This window comes from Sturnira hondurensis, unplaced genomic scaffold (assembly GCF_014824575.4).
Source record: "Sturnira hondurensis isolate 20B ecotype Veracruz unplaced genomic scaffold, ASM1482457v3 Scaffold0003796, whole genome shotgun sequence".
In the NCBI taxonomy this organism is placed as follows: domain Eukaryota; kingdom Metazoa; phylum Chordata; class Mammalia; order Chiroptera; family Phyllostomidae; genus Sturnira; species Sturnira hondurensis.
In genome coordinates, this window is record NW_028076427.1 from 2,033,781 (window position 1) to 2,056,056 (window position 22,276).

General features: G+C 35.6%; 1 pseudogene; it reads right to left on the reverse strand.

Moving 5' to 3' along the window:
* Positions 1–20,614: 20,614 nt before the first annotated feature.
* Positions 20,615–21,186, reverse strand: LOC118984693 (60S ribosomal protein L9-like; annotated as a pseudogene).
* Positions 21,187–22,276: the final 1,090 nt, after the last annotated feature.

Below are 22,276 nucleotides of genomic sequence, written 5' to 3' on the forward strand. Positions count from 1 at the left end.
CCATATATCCTGCTTTTTTCTATTCATCCTTTCTCATGAAACAAAGACAATGGAAAAGCAGAGAAAGGAGAAGGATATTTTGAAGACCTAACAATACAATGAAACTAATGCAGTGAAATTGAAAACAGTTCAATATTAGCAAAGGAAATATTTTTGTTTGTTCTGTTTGTTTTTCTTTCTTCCTTTTTTTTTCTTTTGGTCTGCTAGCTATTTGACCCTGAAAGTGCTAATGGAACTAAAATGCTTTCTTAGAAAGATCTGCATCTGTTTGCATATGGCTGTAGGAATGAGACACAGGAGCAACAGAACCATGAAGTCTTGTGTGCCTCCTCCAGGCTGGAGGCAGGATCCCAAGGGAGAGTGGAGGTAGTAAAAGAGAGGATTGTGAAAAACAGAGGGGAGAGGGAGGAACGAGACAAGACAAAGAACTCATGGAGTTCCTTACAAGGTAGTAAATGAGAACAGCAAAAAGAAATTTTGTGTCATCTTCTAGACTCTTTATCTGTAACCGCAAAATTGTATAATTATTATTTTCCAGATAGAGGTCAAGTCATTCTGTATACACTTTATATATATATAGTTATTCATATTATGTCACTCCTTAACACATTTTGGAGTGAGGAAACTCAGAGAGAAATTTTTAAAAAGAAAAACACTGACAACAATAACTCTGGCAATAAGTAATAAACCAAGATTGGGTAATAACTATGCTCTTTGACAGGTAAATATTATCATTCTGGGAGGGTGTGTGTGTGTGTGAGAGAGAGAGAGGCAGAGAGTGAGAGAGACAAAAAGAGAGAAAGGGAGGGAGGGATAAAAGAGTGTGGGAGAGAGACATCTCACATGCCTGAGCTGATAGAAAATCCTTGGAGCTGTAGGTAAAGTGAAAGTCGTATTCAGGACTCGGGGCCAAAGCTGAGGGAGATGGTAGCCACAGAAAATTACTCAGATGCTTTGGACAGGGTGGCTCTGTGTCAGGAACTGACAGAGGTTAGGAAGCCGTGAAAGCATCTGCAAAGGCTGCGGGTGTCACATTGTTAGTTTCCCGCTGCCTATGGAATAGGGAGAGCTCGGAGCTGAAGTCTCGTCTCTGTATCGGACAAAGGATCCACTTGGTTTTTTTTTTCAGAATGGCGTGAACTTTGCTATATCCTCTCCAAAGAAAAGGATAAAGCATTAGCGAAAAACAAGACCAAACAAAAACGAAAATAACTTACTCTAGTATTTGGCACCATTCTACTGAAAAGTAGAGGGGACAATCTCACTGTTCAAACCCGGGTTTTATTGCTGATTTGTCTCTCTTCTAAATGACCTGAAGTCAGTAACCAATTCAAGTAAAATTAAAGTCATATTCTATATTTCTCTTTTTTTCTTTAATCATCATATTTTTTCTAAGAGTAAAGCAATTCTTTCTTTTTCTAAACCTATCAATCATTTCTAATTCACCTGTTAGTTTACTAATTCAAAAGTGTTTCTGTGCTGATGGTAGCTTTATTAAGTGTGTAATAAGATAGGAAATATCATAAACATATTGAGTCACTTAGTCTGCTACCAGGAATAGCAAAGTGTGACCATCTTACTGTTAGGAATATCAGTCTTTGAGTTTAGGTTGGAGTTTCATTGACTCCCCTTGGCAATATATTTTTGACTATAGATATCATTCTACCATCTGCTTTCAATGTTTTGCATTTACATAATAAGGTACATTTTGTTTTCACATTTAAAATGTATCATTCCCTCTAATTAATCCAAGTATGTTTTATCATCTTTTTGAACTCTAGACACTTGGTACTGTATATAAATAAAAGAGATATATACCATGTTCAATCAGTACCATGTACATCATAACAATATACTATATATTTTACTTAATTATTTTGCATATTTCTGACAATAAATTATGACATTAAGGAATATTTCTATGAGTGGTTTACTCTTGCATCCCTAGAGCAAAGAATAGTGCTGGTGTACAATAAAGTATCCACTAAATTAATATGTTTTGAGAGCAAAATTGGTAATATTTATGGAGTCCTAACATGTTATGCTAATTGATAAGGCATAAGCAATTCCATTGCTAATTTATATTCTTGGAGGGAAAGCACATAATAAAGATTATTTGCAATCAATATTTACTGAGTTCCCTGGCACTTCGCTTATAGTTGATAAACTGAAATTTAATTCTAGAAACAATAAAGTGTTATTTTCATTTAATGTCAAGTAGCCTTTATAATTATTACTGAGTCTGGCCCGCGGTGCCACACGGTCACATTAATATGCTAGAAAAACTGAAAAGTGTGATTTGTTACTGTGGCTGAGGCTGGAACCAAGCTCACTGCTGCCATCTACAAAATTCCAGGAGTGTGGAATTCTATCAGAGAGGAAGAAAGGGAAACGGGATACCCAGCTGCCTTCTCTGGGAGTACGCACTCATCACCCCTGCTGGCAGCGGCCATTCCACCCTAACGTCAGTCCTGCCTCTGTGAGTCATACAGATTAATACTTGATTTCACACTGTCATGTAAACACTATTAACTTTGTGACAGTTTACTTCCTGAAGTAAATATTATTTGAAACTTTCGCAAAAGGGTGAGTCATGAGTTCAGCCTTAATTGCAAGAAAAGTTTCTTTGAAACAAATGGTCAAATGGCATCTTATGTATAATTCTTACCAAAGGCCCAGAGAAAACCACACAGTTTGTAAACATTCCCACCAGGGCACTGAAAGGTGCATCCCCACAGAACTCAGAAAGGTGCCGCTGACTGCTCCTCTGATTTGCATTCCATCCCATCCTGCTTTCAAAACAGAACAGAAAACTGAGGTAAGGGGATGTTAGTTAACCTAGGGGAAAGTGATTTGTGCCGTTGCTTTTCCTACCCTGTAAGAAGGGGAAGAAAGACCTCTTAAAGCAAGTGAAAGGACTCTGAGGGGGGAGCTGCACCTAAAACAACAAAATTTGTTCACAAAAAATTATGTATTTATTCTTACATGTTTCAACTTAAGTCATCTTCCAAGTCCTCTCTATTTGATGCAGTACACCTATCGAGACATTTTTTTCACTGCTCAGAACAGTTTTTGATCCCATCAATTTTGATGCTTTTTAGTGATTCTGCCATTTTTTGTTTCACCTCTTTTACATCGCCAAAAGGCTTCCCTTTGAGGACTTTTCATACGGGGAAACAACAAAAGTGCCTTGGGGGCAAGATCTGGTGAATAGGGAGAGTAGGGTATGGGGGTCATGTTATTTTTGGTCAAAAACTGCTGAACATCCAGTGTTTTGTGGACAGGTGCACTCGTAAATCACCCATCATGAAATGGGCAAACACTTTGAAAGAGTCTTCACAAAAAAATTGCTGAAGCTGAACACAGGCTCTCACAACAATGCCAGCTGGTATGCTGATACAGATGGGCTCCTAGAATATTCACCTAGTGAGGGAAGCCTGTACTACAAGGGGCCCAACCTCCAGAATAATTTCATTTTTCTGGTCTCCTTGATATTTACTCCAGTTTGTGTAGTACTCCTCATGCTGTTACCAGAGCAGAACTTTATAATTTCTTGAGAGTAACACATGTCTTCTGGAGTTTGAAAGGCATGCATAAATATAAAAGCTGGCACCACTTTCCTTTTTAAAGGACTTGGAAGCAAGAATTTTGCCTGACAAAGACACATGAATTTTCACTTAGTTGATACTCTAAATATGGGGAAGCTTACACCATCTTAACACAAACCTGCACAAAAAGGTAACATATAGGGACACCAGAAGTAAAGCAGAAGTGAGTCACCAGGAGCTAGTGGTAAGCGGAGGCTGCAAGAGGTCACCAGAAAATTCAGTGCATATCGGGAAAATGATGCTGTAATGAAAAGGTCCACGAGGAGTCTCCAGAGAATATAGGACTGTGACTCACTACAGAGTCAACACCTACACTATGATCAAGACCTTTAATTATTACCTAAGAAAGAACTTCAACTGCCCAGTGAGATCAGATTTCTGGCCTCCCTCCATCTAATATGCCCTCCCAGTACTACAACCCAGGAATGGGGGGAAAAGGAAGAACAGGGAAAGGTAGAAAAAGAATGAAATGATGATACCGCTTCCACTTCCCTGATGCAGGTTGGCACTGCATCAGATATAGTCTCAAAGGAGAGTGAAGCTTCAATCTGGATATAAAATTAAAATTTTGTTTTGAATGGAGGTGAAATTTTGCAGTACCCATGAATGAGTTTGAATAAGTGAAATAATGCTGTTATAATGGAAAATTATCAGAAAATAATAGGAAATGTCCGGGATCTGTCCAAATGTTTGGAAGGGTTCCCAACAGAATGTATGTTGTTAATGATGAAGAATAGCTGCCGCAATTTTGAGAAAGAAAAGCAAAGCAGGAGGGATCACAATAACTGATACCAAACTGTATTACAAGGCCACTGTAATCAAAACAGCCTGGTAGTGGCATAAAAACAGGCACATAGACCAATGGAACAAAACAGAGAGCCCAGAAATAAACTTGAGTTTCTATGGTCAATTAATATTGGACAAAGGAGGCAGCAACATAAAATGGAGTAAAAATAGTCTCTTCAACAAATGGTGTTGGGAGAGCTAGACAGCTACATGCAAAAAAAAAAAAAAAGAAACTCGAGCACCAACTTACTCCATGCACAAAAATAAATCCAAGGTGGATGAAAGACTTAAATATAAGATGTAAAACCATTAAAGTCCTAGAGGAGAACATAGGCAGGAAAATCTCAGCTATTTCACACAGCATCGTTTTTTCTGATATATTCCCTAGAGCAAGGGAGATAAAGGAAAGAATAAACAAATGGGATCTCATCAAAATAAAAGTTTCTGCATGGCTAAAGAAAACAGTATTAAAATAAAAAAACAACTAACTGTATAGGAAAACATATTTGCCAATGATAACCTCAGACAAGGGTTTAATCTACAAAATGTATAAAGAACTCATACAACTCCTCACTAAGAAGATAAGCAACCCAATTAAAAAATGGGCAAAGGACTTGAACAGACACTTCTCCAAGGAGGACACACAGAGGATCCAGAGACTCATGAAAAATGCTCAATATCACTAGCTATTAGAGAGATGCGAATTAAAACCACAATGAGCATAAAACCACTTTACACTCTCCAGAACAGTCATCATAAACAAAGCAACAAACAAGTGTTGGAGAGGTTGTGGAGAAAAAGGTACCCTAGTGCACTGTTGGTGGGATTGCAGACTGGTACAACCACTATGGAAAACAGTATGGAATTTCCTCAGAAAACTAAAAGTGTATCTGCCTTTTGACCTGGCAATTCCACTGCTAGGATTATATCCTAAGAACCCTGAAACACCAGTCCAAAAGAATCAATGCAACCCAATGTTCAAAGCAGCACATTTTACACTAGCGAAGTGCTGGAAGCAATGTAGGTGCCCATCAGTAAATGAATGGATCAAAAAACTATGGTACATTTACACAATAGAATTCTATGCAGCAGAAAGAAAGGAGCTCCTACCCTTTGCAACAGCATGGATGAAACTGGAAAGCATTATGCTTAGCGAAATAAGCCAGGTGGTGAAAGACAAATACCACATGATTTCACCTTTAACAGGAACTTCAACAACAAAACAAACAAGCAAGCGAAATATAACTAAAGACACTGAAATAGAGACAGGCTGACAGGAACCAGAAGAGAGAGGGGAGGGAATTTCTGGGGAAAATGCAAAGGGTTTACAGGAACTAGTATAAAAAACACATGGACAAAAACTAGGGGTGGGGGAAATGGGAGGGAGGGGGAAAGGCTGTGTGGATGGGCTGGGATGGGAGTAAAAGTCAGAAAACTGTACTTGAATAACAATTTAAAAATAAATTTAAAAAAAAACAAAAGAAATAGAATGGTTCCCTGATTTTATCTCATTGAGTTTCACTTAAAAAAATAGCTACATATGAGTGTGTTCGTGTGTCAGAACTCTTTACTCATCATAAAAATAAATTTTCCATATGTACCCAAGATCATGCTTTTATTTTCAGACTTTCTTTTCCATTTGAAGGTTGTCTCCAATGTTGCCTTCTGCTTTTATGTATCTTATTAAGTTCATCTCAAACACTGCTTTATCCCAGAGGAGTCCTTGAGTTCCACTACTTTCCACCTCCCATCTTTTAGTTACAGTATCCATTAATTCCTTCATAAACTTATCAGGAATATACTTTTATAATTCCCATGACACTTAACATAGAAATGAAAGAAGTCCTGTCATTAAGGATCTGACAGTATAATGAAGAGACAGTCATAAAAACAGTCTCAATGCAGTGTGGAAATGAATGCCCACAAGGCAAAGCTGAGACCTAGAGGATGTTGTGTTTTCACTAAGTGCTGAAGGAGTGTAATCTCATGGAAGCAAGGAGTCAGCATGAAAGACAAGTTCAGAGATGCTGCAGCAAGTGAGTTCTAATGACTTTCTTAGGCTAGATACTCTGTTCCTTTGACTTAGATACTGTCTCTTAAATTAAAAAAAACAAAAACAAAACTTCAAGCTGTTGCAACAGCATATAGAAACAGAATATAACTATATGGATAGTCCTTCATAATTCAAAGTCATATTAGGCAAAATTTCATTAGTATAAAATCTGTGAAGGAAGAGGAGAAGTTAGCCGATAGCAGGAGATAATTAGACAAGAGCAGTGAAGTTTAACTACATTGATAACAGAAAATCAGTTAAGTTCTAGAAATGACTTTTTCTAAAGACCTTAGAGTGACCTTGAATGCAGAACCTCAATATAGCACACATCTCTCTCTCTCTAGCCTAGCATTTATCCCTCACCTGCTATTTAATATACCTGAGATGTCGAAGGTGTTCAAAACCAGTCCCCTCTTCTTCAGCTATATTAGGTGAGGATCTGTTTTTTGTGAATAGAGCATAATACCAGAAATGTAAACAACTATATTAAAAGTTGCATATGAAAAATGCTATCAATAGCAATAGAAGCTATATGTTAGTAAAGGCAGACAAACCTATAATATTATAAGTATCTTTGTTGGGGGAAATTGATAGCTATTTTAAAACACAACACAGTGCATAGGAAGGACTCACTATTTTAGAATACAGCACAGCAATTAGGGAGTTGTTTTTACAGCCACTGACTCGGGTTTTCTTTTAACTTCTTCTAAACCATTTATCGCTTGCATGCCAGAGATAATGCTCCATTTCTCCTGCTTTTGTAACCTGACTCCTGCTTTCTCTCCAAAAGTAACAGTCCAAAGGATGGGCCCCCCTTGCCCAATAAAAATAACTGCTCCCACGCTATTCAGGGCCCAGAATTTGGAGACTGACTCCTCTGGGTCTGCGCATAAAATAAAGTTCCACTCCGTACACCCAAAAGTGGCTGAGTTGTTTTCTATAACACCTTGAGAATCAATAATGTATTTTTCATCTTTATTTTTATTCCCTATATATGTGAAAAAATATCTTAAAGATTATACTTTCTGTATCAATATTTATAAGAGTTAAAGTAAATTGTAGGTGAACACACTTGTAACCAGGTGATGCAGAAAGGGTAGGGATATATTAACTACTAATAAAATATAAAATCATTGTTTCCAAGAGACTTCCTATCTGTCAGAAAAGGACAAAACAAATAGATAATTTCGTTGTAGGGCAAGTGTAGAGACAGTGGTTAAATCTCACACTTTTTAAGAAATATTTAATTCCACAAAGAATAAGTTATAAAATCTCTACTGGTGGCTGTATGATATTGTAAACAATATTTTGAGTGAGATGTTTTAAATTTTCTTAAGAGGTATATCAGTAACAAGTTGGGTAAGTTATCTTCTGAGATAAATCTAGCCTCACTCACATGGAGGAAATGCATCCGACTTCTTCCCTTGGACTTTCTCTCATGGTCCTGTAGCACGGGAGTTGAACTAAAAATGTAAGTCAATTTCATAATGACCGTGAAATCATCTACAGTATTGTGTGACTAGTAGGAGTTGTTGGGGAGAGAATAAAAATTGATCTGAATTTTTGTGTCTTGTTAGAATGTGATTCAAGCACTTATGTTGCCTGTGTTTTGCTCTCAAGAATTCAGAGTACCATAACTGCTAAACATGAACTGGGTTAGCATATCTTATAATTTGAGGGCTTGGCTAAATGATTATTAAATCTTATTCTAAAGAATTAGAGTTAATTAAATAAACTTACAAATATTAGTTATTATTTCTCAAAGTAGATTTTTGGGAAGCCCAGAGGCTATTGGCTATTTTTAAGAAAAATCCCAGGAATGCTTTTTCTTTTTTAAAGGCCCAAAACTAGTTGATAAAATATTTTATTTTTAATTTTATATATTTTACAGTGGTAGATATTTCTGTATAAATTTATGAGTTGAAAGTTATCCAACTAACTGAAATATTTTACTTATAAATCAGAGCACAATAGATTATTGAAGGATAAATCTTCTTTGAAATTAGCTGAAAACAAGGTTAGCTTTGTTTTTAAAATAGCTTTATTGTGGTAAAATGCAAAGAACTTTACATACTTAATGTATACTATTTGATTAATTTAGACACATGCAAATACCTATCTTACTATCACCATAATTAAGGTAATAAATATGCCCAACCCCTCCCAAAGTGTTCTTGAGTCCCTTTGTGTTCTGTTCTGTTCTGTTTGGGGTTTTGTTCTGTGTTTCTTTTTTAATTTTTTTGTGATAAGATTTAACATGAGAATTACCTTCGTATCTTTTGAAGTACACAATACTATATTGTTAACTACAGAAAATATGCTACACAAGAGAGTTCTAGAACTTATTGATTCAGTATAACTGAAATTTTATGCCTATTGAACAAGTAAGAATATACAATGAGGAAAGGATTATTTCTTTAACAAACTGTGCTAGAAAAACTAGATGTCCACATGCACTAAAAAAATAACAGAGAGAAATTGAACCCTACATTATACCATATACAAAAATCAACTCATATGGATACCATCTCACCACAAAAAAAAAAAGAAAAAAAATTTACCCTTTAGGACAGCATGGATGGACATGGAGGATATTATGTGAATTGAAATAAACCAGTCAGAGAAAGGTAAATACTATATAATTTTATTCATATGTTGACTCTTATAAACAAACTGAATTAACAAGCAAAACAGAGATAGACTCATAGATAGAGAGCAGGCTGGAAGCTCTGGGGGGTCTGTTAGGGGTGGAGGGATGGTGCAAAAAGAAAAAGGACTCATGGCTGTTGACAACAGTGTGGTGATCCTCAGGGGGAAGAGGGTGGGTGGGGTTGGAAGAGGTTATAAGGGGGATAAATGATAATGAAAAAATAAAATAAAATATATTTTTAAAAATAGAGGAAAGACTTAAACATAAGACCTGAAACTGTAAAACTCCTGAAAGTTAACTTTGTTTTTAACTTTACTGAGAAACTTAATTAGTTTAATTTGTCAAGAGAAGTTCAACATGGAAAAACAGTTATTGGCAGGTTGAGGGTATAATTTCTTTAACAGAGTTTTCTCTGTATAGCACTGAGAAAAATATTTTAATTTTGTTTTTTTTAATAAAATGTAACTGTAAATTTATGTTTACTATAAATTATATTAACTACATAAATAGATCTCAATGTCCAAACATATCAGGTCAGGGAGATAAAAGAAAAATGAGGTATATAGAACATTAATTAAATTTTGGGTTTCTTGAAGACTTCTTTAAACCCTTAATTCTTATTAAACTTACACTCCTCCAAACATTTTCATATTTTGAAGGGGGAAATGGTTATTGTTTTATGAAAATCAATGAAATTGAATTTAATGCTCATTATAGTCAAAACCAGATAATAAAAAATTATTAGGACTTTTAAAATTGGGACATTTAAAATTATGATATTATATTAAGCCTTTGCCAGCAGGTCAACTCTTAAAGTTTTTTTTTTTTTTAAGTATGAAGTATTTCTTTTTTTCTTACCTTTTCATATCTATATCTGTACATCTGATGGGAAATATTCTGAATCAGGAAAGGTATATTGTTGCTTTGATGTGTTCTTTGAATTTCTCAACTAAGTACAAAAGTTAAATTCTTTAAAGCCTACTATATGACCTATATAAATTGAAACATTTTGGAATTTAGAGAAACCATAGAAAAGATTTCTTAGAGATAGAAAAATAGTTCTCTCTCTTTTGGTGAACAATAGAAACTGTTTTCTCTTTAGAGAAAATTGTATATTTAACATGTAGAATACATTTATAGAACTTTCTTTTCTGATTATCCTTCAAATAATGATAGCTGGTCTTTCCTTCAGGCTCAGCTTTTCTGTTCCACAGTGTAATTACATCGGCTGCATTGCAATTACACTAGAAATATTGGAATTCTTTTTCCTCCTAATTTTTGTAATGCCATTCTCTGCTTCTTCTGAGCATGTCAGTATATAATTTCAAAATCTATATCCAGTGGATATTTATTAAGACATTACATAGGCAATAAAAACATTTTCTGGTCAAATAATGTTAAGGCAAAACTATGATTCACTGTTACAGCATTTTTTCAGAGCCATTGGCATCATAACAATGTAGCAAAATCCTAGAGATACAGAATTTGTACTGCTTTTCCATCTTACACTCCATTAAGCTGAAATAAATATTGACATTTGTCAAAAATCCTTGTCTGGATTTAGGGGCTGAAAATGAACTGCAATTACCATATATTGTCCTTCTACCCTGTCACTTTTGATACCTTCCACAATACTGTTCCTGAAAACTCAGAAAAATTACAGGTTTTTAAAAGTATATCAAATATCTAATATGTTTACATGCACAAACTTTTCAGGACTTTGGTCAATTGGCAAAGATATGTGGCATCCACGGAACTTCAAATAACGGGAAAGCAGGAATCCTGGGGTGTAAACCTGGGCTCCAGGTAGCTCCAAACTCAGAGAATTTGAGAACCACAGGTACCTGGAGTTTCAGCTTTAATTCTAATGCAGGACATTGATGAAAGCAGGATAAGACTCAAATGGGAAGTTTATTAAAAGCTTCCCACATAAAAGCTATTGAAGGGAGCAGTAGGATATTGGGTAATATCAACCTTGATACTGGTTATAACTGGAGGGAATAAGCTCTCATGGGAGGTGATAATGACAAGCTAGTCTTTATTTGAGTGTTTATCTGAAATTTGCAACACTTGTAAGGGTGGAAAAACAATAAGATAAGTTATTGTAAGGCGGTATGTTCAGTATTCTGGCAAAAGCAAATAAAAATAAATCAAGAAAAAGACATCATTAAAAATAACAAAATAATTCCATTAGTGATGCCAGCTCACAATCAAAAGCCACCAAACAAATAGAAAAAAAAAAGGCACCCAAAGTGAAAAATGCCAGAAAAAAAGACATAAAATATGAGTCACATGTATTTTAGATATTCAAATTATTAGACATAGAATAAAATCATATGTTTAACATATCTAGATGAAATAAAAGGTTATGCACATATGAACACAATGTAAGAAACCACCAACATAACTAAGTAGATTTGAAAATAATTTCTAAACAAATTTATAGAAATGAAAAATAGAAATTAAAATTTAAAAGGAATGCGTAATTTATTTATTTACTTTTTATTTTTGACATGGATAGTTTAAAACAAACAGATTTCACTGAAGAATGAAATATTTATTCAAAAATATAGTTTAAAATTACACAGAATATGACACATAAAAATGAAGCATTTAAAATACTCTGTTTTAATATGAAAAAGCAAGTAAAAGACATGGAGTAGAGAGTACAAAGGCCCAATATATATCTAATTGAAAATTCCAGAAATAAAGAAGAGAAAGATAAAGAGAGGATATTTTAGAAGATAAAGGAGGCAACCACTAAAGAAAACAAGTAAAGGCAATCCTATAAAATGCTCACTTAAATCTACTAAAGGCATGAAAAATACAACTGTGGTAATGAATAGTAAGTAGACTTGTGATCATTTTGAAATATATATAAATATTGAATTTTTATATTATTACCTAAAATTAACATACTATCATATATGAATTATATATTAATTTTTAAAAATGTAAGGTATAAAAGAGTGGAAGACTAAAATATGAACAAAGAATAGAGCAAAAATAGAAAACTAATAAATATGGTAAATACTTACTAGTTCAACTATATCAATAATTATTTACAGTTGAATTGTATCACTTATCATTTTAACTCTTTATGACCTAAAAGCACTGGTTAATCATCAATGTTTGTATTAAAGTTTAACAATATACAGTCTTAAAATTTTTAATTATCTGGAAGTGAATGAAAATCCATATGCACTAATTTATGCCTACTTAGTAAACACTTCCAGTTTTTGTGGTCCTCATTACAAAGTACTTTTGAAGTAGCCCGAGAAGATCTTTTTCTAATTCATCTTTTCCATAGTGAGAGGGACAAGTAAGTTACGGCATTTAGAAAGTGACTTTTGACTTAATGACAGGTAACATGGTTGGGAGAGATCCATACAAGTACTTGGAAAAGAATAGAATTTTCTATTTAAATTTTCTGATATCTTGGAACATTTCTGATTTAAAGAGAAGTTTCTTTTTTTTTTTTCCTGGCAAAATTTTCCTGGCAGTGTGTGGCTTCTTCAGAGATTAAATAAAATATATTTTCTACTAGAAATAGACAAATTACAGGAAATATCCAGGGAGACTAAGGGCAACAGAGACTCACATACTTATTTGAGTATTCAATATGATTTTAGGAAATAAAAGTTAACCATTTAACTTCTAATTTGCCCAGCTATAAATTAGGTGCTACGCTTTTTCCAGGACATAGTGGAGATCTTTCAAGTTTCTTCTGAGAGAGAAAAACACAGTGAGCAGGAATTTAATTTTTAGCCTCTTTTTGTGAATACCTAGGGTAAGTACTATTCTAGTGTGTTTTACTGAATGGTATAGTTCCACATGGAGTCATCATCAGATATTCAAAACAGGACACTGAATACCTCCAAACCATTCCCTTGCCTTATGAGACAGGGGTACAGAGAGTTGCATGAGAGAGATCCAATTGAAATTCAATTATTCCACCATTCTTTATGAAGTGACTATGCTGAAACAACACAAAGTTCAGTGCAATGGAGAAAACCAGGTAAAATTAGAGTCTTCCTCTCTCTGGGAGAATTATCTATTTGAACCCATGACATGGTAGCTGTGTTTAATCACAAACAGGATGCACCAGGGGTTTGGGGTCTGGCCCTTCTAGCACAGAGACATCTCAATATTTGCAGCAGGCTCCACCCACATCAGTACTGAGATCTTGCCCAAGTTGCCATGAGGTTTTGATTACTATTATTTAAAATAATTAATTGCTGTAATAAAAAATATTTCAGTGAAACAGGATAAGAATTTGGAATATAATTATTGGAATCTTCAAGGCAGAGGTGGCAATAGGTGGCAATAGCAGTAGGAGACTCGTTTAACTTTATACAATCAAGTATTCACACAATATATACAACTTTATAGTATGCTGATAACATAGATGAATGAACTAAGATAATTCTGTGTGTTGAAAGAGAAAAATAGAGAGACTACTGTGGATGGGCACCAGCAATGATGGGTTAGTTGTAGGACGTACTGGTACACCAGGGAAAGGTAAGTTGGATGCAAGACATGTGATCAGTAACTTGTGCCATACTTTGGGCTTTGCTGGCTTAGATGTACCTTTCTAAGTCTGTAAATTATAGTAAAGAGAGTTTAATTAAGTACTTTGTTGAACACTAGTATGTGTATTTTTTAAATGGGAATCTGCATTCTCAGGCCAGCCTGTAACTTAGGAATCACTGCAAGTGGAAAGCTAAGTTAAGGATATTGTAGTAAGTCACTCTTGATCTAAAACTCTCAGGTAACATTGGCCCCTGAAAAAGTGTATTTATTAAAAAATATTTACAATAAAAATGAGCAATAAAATATTCAATATATCCCATGTCAAAACATTCTGTACAGTGACTGTTGATAAAACAATGTTTGCATTGATAGAAATGTTTTCTAAAAATTAACTTGAGCTGAATATTGAGGACATGCCCAGAAGCAAAATGTCAATAGTTGAGAAATGCTCCCGGAAATAGAGGGTCTGCAGTTCTTTTCATGCATTTAGAGTCAAGGGAGAAAACCAGGGAAGGTTACATGAAATTCATTGGTGATAGATTAAGGAGGTGAGAGAAAGCAAAGCAGAGAAGTCTCTAGGATCGGTTAAAAGGCAGAATGGGAACACATACTTCTTTCACACTGGTGGGTACATGATAGTTAATAATTAACACTCACAGCCTATAGAGATGGTAGGCAGGGAGGAAGATGACAATGAGGGGTTTTGTGATCCTGTGCTCTGGTACTGGCAGTTGTACTTTGGAGGGGTAAAAAAAATAAGAAAGTTGCTCTGACATTCAGATGTATATTATCCTTGATGCATAAGAGCAGTGGATAGATTCAGATAAAGACTGGTGTTTGCTAAGGAAGCTGTAGGTCTGGGACCTGACCACCTGCTGACCTGCCCAGTTAGGAATTCATGATCAGACCACACTGTGGGGTTACTTTTGGTCACTGAGCTTGTGAGGCCTGGCATGTGGCCCTTCTGAGCTTGTCAATTTATTCCATAGCCCCTTTTCATTCTAATGACCATGAAAATCTGAAGGCTTAGAAAGACTTGTGGCTCTCATAATTTTTGTGTATTTGTTTCCCTTGTACTTTGCAGATAGTTTCCTGGTGAAAAATAAGAGCCATACAAGTATAACATATTATTTTTCTTGGTTGTTGTTGTGTTCAAACACAAAGGTGATTTTATAAAGGATAACACTAATTCTGGGACCAGCCTACAAACACAGCTAAAGTGTGCCCTAGTCCAGTCACCTTCATTCATTTATTTTTCCAACAAATATTGAATACTTACATGTCAGACACTTAAAGGCACTGGGAGTTATTCAGTGAGCAAAACAAAGGACATGTAAGTCCATAGTCCCATGGACTTCCATTCTAATGGGAGAATATGTGAACAAAGAACTACATGCTATGGTACTGATAGTGAGTTTTATGAACCATAATTATGATAATAGTAAAAAAATAGTAAGTGGTGGTAGTAAACAGTCATGTAACACTATATATGAGTATTAAGCCAAAAAATTTGACTTCCAAGAGTGAAAATCTTTTTAAAAGAAAGGGTTTATGATGCCATTGCTAATAAAAAAAAGAAAAAAAAAAGACTGGTATTGGGGCATGGAGTCTAAGCCACCTGCAGCATGACTAGGTAGGAAGGAAAACATGTCTGTCCTCCAGAATTTCACAAGTGCTTTTATACATCAAGGAAGGGAGAGAAAGATGTAAGCCATCATCCAAGGATTTACATTAGCTATAGGCAAAGGGGATGGTAGAAGGTGAAAGGGGGCTTGTTCTGGGCCAGGCTCAGCAGAGTGTGCGAGGAAGCAGTGTCAGCGCCTGTGAATTAGCTGTGGGCAGCAGACTGAAAGTTCATGTGTAACTAAGAAGTGGAGGCTTCTGCGGTTCTGCGATACCTGGCTATTTTGATAATTAAGGAAATAGCCTCCTGGAAATTAATCCTAAATTTCAGCAGATGTACAAGAATGTGAGCACTCTCTATCAGTGCTGATCCACAGCTATTAACAGGCTAATTCTTAGGTCTCTTTCTCTCACTTTCTGGCCGCTATAATTTTAATTTAGAGTTTCTCAAAAATTTTTCCCTGTCACCAGCTATAATTGATGTCCTTCAAAATATTTTTATTTTTAATCTATGAGAAAGATACGATTAGTATTTTTATTTTAAAGCTGAGTGAAATGAGCCACAGAATAATTTGGCTAAGCTGATAATTACTAGATGTCAGAGCTAGAATTCCAAGGAGATTGGCCTCAGAATTGGTGATAAGTAAGAATAAGGCAAATTAAGATGGATTAAGAGAGGTGGAGCATGTGCCATTTTATATTGTGATCTGGGAAGTTTTCCCTTGGAACAGGATATCTGCTGAGAAATGTGAGGGGACTGTGAGAGAAAACCATGCAAAAGTATCAGTCGATACACAGGATCAGGGAGAAAAATGGCAGGAGTTGAAGTCAATGACTCAGCGGGTGGGGACACCAGAGTCAGCTCATGAGGGCCTTACAGGCCATAGTGAAGTGTCTTGAATGATAGGGGAAGTCATTTGAATTTTGAAGAGAAAAATGGCATTATCCAATTTAAGCTTTAAAAAGATTGCTATGTGCAATTATGTGGACAATAAACGAATGAGAAGAAGTGAGACCATTAAGACTATAGCAGCGGTTCAGGTAGAGATGACGTGGTTTGGACTAGGTGATAGCTGTGAAGGTGGTAAGGTGAGAAGTAGTCAGGCTCTGTGTACATTTTAAAGCCCGTGTGATTGGGATGTGTTGAAAGAACAGATGTGCTGAGTGAGACAAAGGGAACACTCCATAAACTCTAAACGTTTTTGTTTAAGCAACTGGAAAAAAATGGAGGTGCCATTTAGTGAGGTCTAGAATAATAGGTGAGAAAAGAAGTTCAGGAAGCTCTCTTGTAAACATGAGATAGATGACATTATTGGACATGCAAGTGGAGATACTAAATGGGCAGTCGAATTTTCATGGCTGGAGTTAAGAAGAGAGAATGAGACTGAAGTTATATATTTCTAAGCTGTGAACATAGAGAGTCTATCTGAATCACTGGGACATGATAATATCACCTATGAAATAGCATAGATAGACAGAATTTAAAGTTTTGGTGTGGTTGAAATTGTGTGTACCTAGAAAGAGCTGTACCAAATCATGTTAAGACCAGGCCAACTGGTTGCCCATGTCTGAGCATAAGAAGAGAAGGAAAAAAAGCCTCTTTCTCTTATTTCACAATTGCTGACCTACCATAGAGCCTTTAATGAGGGTGTGGTGGTTGTGGAATCAACAGAATAGGCCTTGCACCTCACCCAGAGGAGCAGAGGAGGTGACTGCCACGAAAAATAGTCGTCTGCTGAAGATTCAGACACGAAGGAGCAATTTTGTGTTTTTATTCCAATAGGACAACACATTGATTCAAAGTTACATGCAAGAAATTTGTAATTCTCAGAAAGATTTTGTGAAACTTTCTGGAAAAATGGCAAATGAATGACTAGAGTCATTGTAATTTAGAATGTAATGTTAATGTAAATTCAGTAATAATCACAGCCCAGGTAATCTATAATATTGTCAGCAGTTAATAATTTGTTAGAGATTTTCGTTTTTACAATTCAAAATTCTTAGAATAGTCACATTCCTTCCTTAACTTTTATTTTATATAGTTTTTCTAACTCATTGTCGGCAGAGAATGTAGAAAGATATAAAGGTGTCATCTAATTTTTAAGGTAGCTTAAATTGGTCTGTCAATGCATTGATATTTTTTTCTCTTTAAATATTTATTCACTTTGATCTTTTATCTTTTTTTGTTGTTCGTATTTCAAATAAAAGAATGGCACAGTAGCAAAATAATTTTATGTATACCCTAGGTTTATTCTTTGTTTGGATAATAGCATATGACAGTAGAGTATTCTGTTGCTGATAGACATTTGTGAATGTGAGCAGGAAGGCCCCCTTGCAGACCCGCACTTACCTCTGCCTGCGTTGTTGTGATGTGCATTTGTGAAGATGCTTTGACTTCACATTTTTATTTTTAACTCTTGCAAAGAAATGGAAAGAGCGTCAAGTCTTCCCAGGGCATGTGGAGTTAAGTGCGAGGGCTCTCTAAGAGGTAGTCCATTCACCTAAAGCTACCTAAGGAATCCCGTGTTGCATAACATTCCTTCATTCTAACCATTCTTCAGGTTGTTGAATGTCTTTCTGCAACATTGTCTTTTTGAGAGCCCGGGCAATGTTAGGTATTACCTAGTAGTCATATGTTGGTATAATGAAAAGAAAATAAGAAGTCAAAGAAAAGTAAAAGAAGAAGAAGCATTCCAAAGAAAATCTCAAGGAGAAACTAATATAGAGGCGGAGGGTAAGAAAGTGATTTTCCAGTACTTGCTTTGCTGCTGTGTGACTATGGCAGGTCAGGAAATCCTACTCGTTTAGCATAATAACTTGCCTAATGAGGTGGTATGAGATAATATATGTAATTGTTTAAGCACAATATAAAAATGCCAAATAAGTTTGCTCAGGGCATAGCAAGGTAACCTAAGTAAATTACGTTCTTAATAATAAAAGCTCACTTTCAACCAGCACATTATGTACCTCTTTTAAAATTGTTAACAACTTAAATGTTCAGAAAGAGCCATGCTCGGTTGATGAGTTCATTAATTAGTCAATTAGTTAAAAAATCATTTGTGTTTTAATTTAACATATGTTAATTTGTGTCTTGTTCAATGGTCTCCCATAGAACATTCACCACAATCGCTCAGAGGCATAGCACCATCTCTAGGCTGACGCCTCTGCGGGGTCAATGTTATTACCTTCGTAGGTGGCTGTTTTGAATTTCTTTAATGAACGACTGCATCAGTGTTCTAGAAAGCTTTAACAATAGAAGAGTCTCTTTATTAGTAACACTCTAAAATTATTACAGAGCTACTCCAAACTCCGCAAAATCCCCACTATTCATTCCCTAAATTTCTTCATTGTTTACTACACAATAAACTAATCATAAGCAAGTAAACAGTAAAAAACAGATTCCAAGTATTATTGACCACGTTAATTTAACCACACTTAGATTATGCAAAGACAAAATATAAATGCCTACATGAGGAAATAGAAACTCTTCCTTAGTTAAAAGTAAATTTATTTAAACATCTGTATTTAAAATTTACTTTTAGTATATCACTTAGCAAGAAAAATTATATTTTATGTAGAAAATGTGTCAGTTTTTTTAAACTTAATTTTAAATTACATCAGACTAATTATGTTCTGAGTAAGCCAGATAAAACTGATCATGGCTAAAAAAAACCCTGAATATTTTACTCTATGCATGTCATTAGCAGAAGCAGCAGTGTGTATGGAAACTATTCTATACGTATACACACACAAACACACATATAAGGCATTGAGGCAACTTTTAAAAATTGGGACATGGAGAAGTATTTTAGATAAAATCAACTTAGACTTTTGTAAGACTCTTGGTAGACAGAGGAACATGATAAAATTCTTAATACATACATGGGAAATTCATTTTTTATTTTTGGTATCTATTAGAATAGGTGCTTTATTGTTCTCTCACTTATAATACCCTTGCTCCACCTTCTGCCCCACCCCTTTGATATTCTTTTAGATGAAAAATCCCTTCCTGCCCCTCTTAACATGTACCCCCAAAGGTGGAGAAGTCCTGGAAGTCTGGCTGAGAAGAGGCAGGTCTCTGCCAGAAACCAGTGCTTACGTTGGGAGATAACCCACTTGCTCATGTCAGTAGCATGCATCCTCTTTGAAATTGAGGATTTCTCTTGGCAATGATAGAACCCAGTGTGGTGATACACAAAAGTTGTTTAGGCCTATCATCTGTTCAAATGAATTCTTGTAATACTGCATAATTTCTAGATGAGGCCTGCTCTATTGGCATTACATTGCTACTCCTTTTCAAGATGAAGAGTATTTTAAATTATGAATATCTTACCAAGGGTAGAAAATATATATGTGGAAGCTAATTATTTTTATTAACAATAATTTATTTGTTAGTTTATTCATTGGTCACCTGATAAGAAGCAAATGTCTAATGGAGTGGGAGAAAGGATAGTGATATTGAAGAATTGGGGAGAACATGATGTAGAAAAGAAAGCAATAACTATTTGGACTCTAAGGGGTTCCGCTAAGAGATTACACCAATGGAGAAGACAGAACAAGGAGAAGAAATTAATAAAGCCAAGTGAAGAATACTTTCACCTGCTTAAGAATCTTGTCTAGAGCTTGCTTACTACTCTGAGTCTAGTCTATGAAGCCTGAACGTAAATGAATATGAAGCCATGTATTAAACAGCTGGCATGTATTTTCTTTGATTCTACTTGGCCAAAGAAATATCTATTATCATTGCTAAGGCATTTTCTTTCTTCAGCTACTTTCCTTGATTTCTAAATATCCCAAATTAATTCTCAGACTGAGGATTTTTGTGTCGACTCTTGATATTACTCACGTGCTGTATGCATTTTTAAAAACAAATTTCGAAATTAAATGTTCAAACTTTTTTACTTCTTGCACCAGATGATGAATCTGGCAAAACCATTGGAACAATTACGTTCTATTAGCCTATTTAATAGTGTCTCAGTAAAAGTGCTTTGGGCTTCATCATTTCAGTCGTTTTAAACTGGATTGTACAAGTCACCAGGGATTACACTATGAAGAGCTGCCTCCTGGCTGTAGTCTAAATGACCGACAATAGCAGGCCTTTCTTCTCTATAATTTTGTTATAAGTAACAGCTGTGTTCCTAGTGCAACAATGCAAACTTAAAGCCACCCAGAGAGTTATTCCCCCAAATAACCTATTTACAAGAGATCTGAATCTGACCCACAAAGGCGTTTGTTTCTTTCTTTCTTTGTTTTTTTTTCCCCAAATCAATAAATGGTTTTTATTGCATCTGTAAAATAATGAAAATAAGTGTGAAGAATCATTCGGAATCTTCCTGTTTCTATAGATGGACAACTTGGCTCTTATCCACCCTGCTGAACTGTTCCTTTTTCAGAAACATAAATAGCATCCAAACATTTTCCAATACCCTGTTTTTAACTGCTGTGGCTTGCTGAGTCAAAGCAGCTGAATTTAATACAAGTTCAAGAAGTTCAATGTTGTTTCCTTCAAGAATCAACTCATCTTCCTGGGCTTGAGATACTGAACAAGCAAAGTCTGACCTCACCTGAACCTTGCAGGTGTATGTTTTGTCCAGGAAATTTCTGATTTGAACAACAGAACCATTCTCCTGAATAATGACATCAATGGGAAAGTGAGCAGACACAATGTCATCTTGTAACGGAAGCCTATTCTAACACCCTTCCTTGTGTTCTCTGCCTGACTGCTGATAGTGCCAACAGTGGCCAGTTCCTTTCTGTTTCCCCCTCATTTGTTAGCCAGGAGCTTCTTTTTCTTTCCAAGGAGTTTTACATTGATGTGACCAAAGTCCCTTCACAGGGTGCCCCTGGGCCCCTTCACAACAACTGTGCGCCCCTACAGAGGGATGCGGACATTTTCTGGGATATTGACCATTGTTGCTGAGAATAGTCTTCATCCTCGCAGTAGATGTGGCGAAGAGAGAGCTTCTTTCCTTGTCTGCTTTTCATTTTTGGTTTTTTAAATGATCTCAACAATTAGTGTACTTTGTCACTTCAGTATTGGAAGATATTATAAAATACACATGTCTAAAGACTGTAGGATGGAATGAATCGAATCCTTAGGATTTCCAATAGCATGATATTGGTTGTCACCTAAATCCTCTGACAATTCTCAACTCAGGTGACCGAGTGGACGTAGATCAGAACCCGTGCATGTGGGGATGTGGTGGCACAGGTGGCAGTGTGGGAGTCTCTGCCCGGCCCCCTGTGCCAGCCCCCCTGCAGTTTAATAAGCACTGCTGCAGATTATGTAATTGCTCATCTTAACACGCCTGCTGTGCTGACTTTCCCTTAATACTGCTTTCAGTTCTTTCACCTGGACTTCAGATGTGATTGGCTCTGATATATACAGTTATTAAAATGGAAGCAGAATTAACCTGTCATTAAATCGTGCAACAAAGAATAGTTTTAAAAAGCTAACATACTAGCACAGCTCAACACATCTTACAAATGACTGAGTCAATGCCAGTTCTTCCACCGTTTTTCTGGACAAACTGAGCAGCTTATATAAACAGTCATTTGAATACTTGCTATTCAGCCTTGGGAAGTCTCATCTGTCTTCCTCAGAGAGCAGGAAGTTTGAAGTTGTTACACATTCACACAGTACCAACTTATGGATTGGCTACTACCAGATGATCCATCTCTTTAACTGGGTATCTTTTTAAGGTGGAGTTACTGATACATTCTGCTAATTATGACTAGCTTCAATATTTCATTATACCATTTCCATATTTCATTTCCCTGCTAATCTGGTTTCAAATCTCTCTGTGTCTATTTGCCAGTTTCTTACACATTTTTCTTTCATTATGACAAATCCCATAGCCCCACTCCAACCTATCCAGTTTGTGCTTTGGCTATGAAGGTATGAATTAAAATACTTATCCCCTGTAAAATGGGAAAGTTGTTAGCATGTGGTTCTTTGAATTGTTGTTAGATGAACGACAATGATGCATGTTTAAGTTACTGGTAAAATTAAATATAAAATAG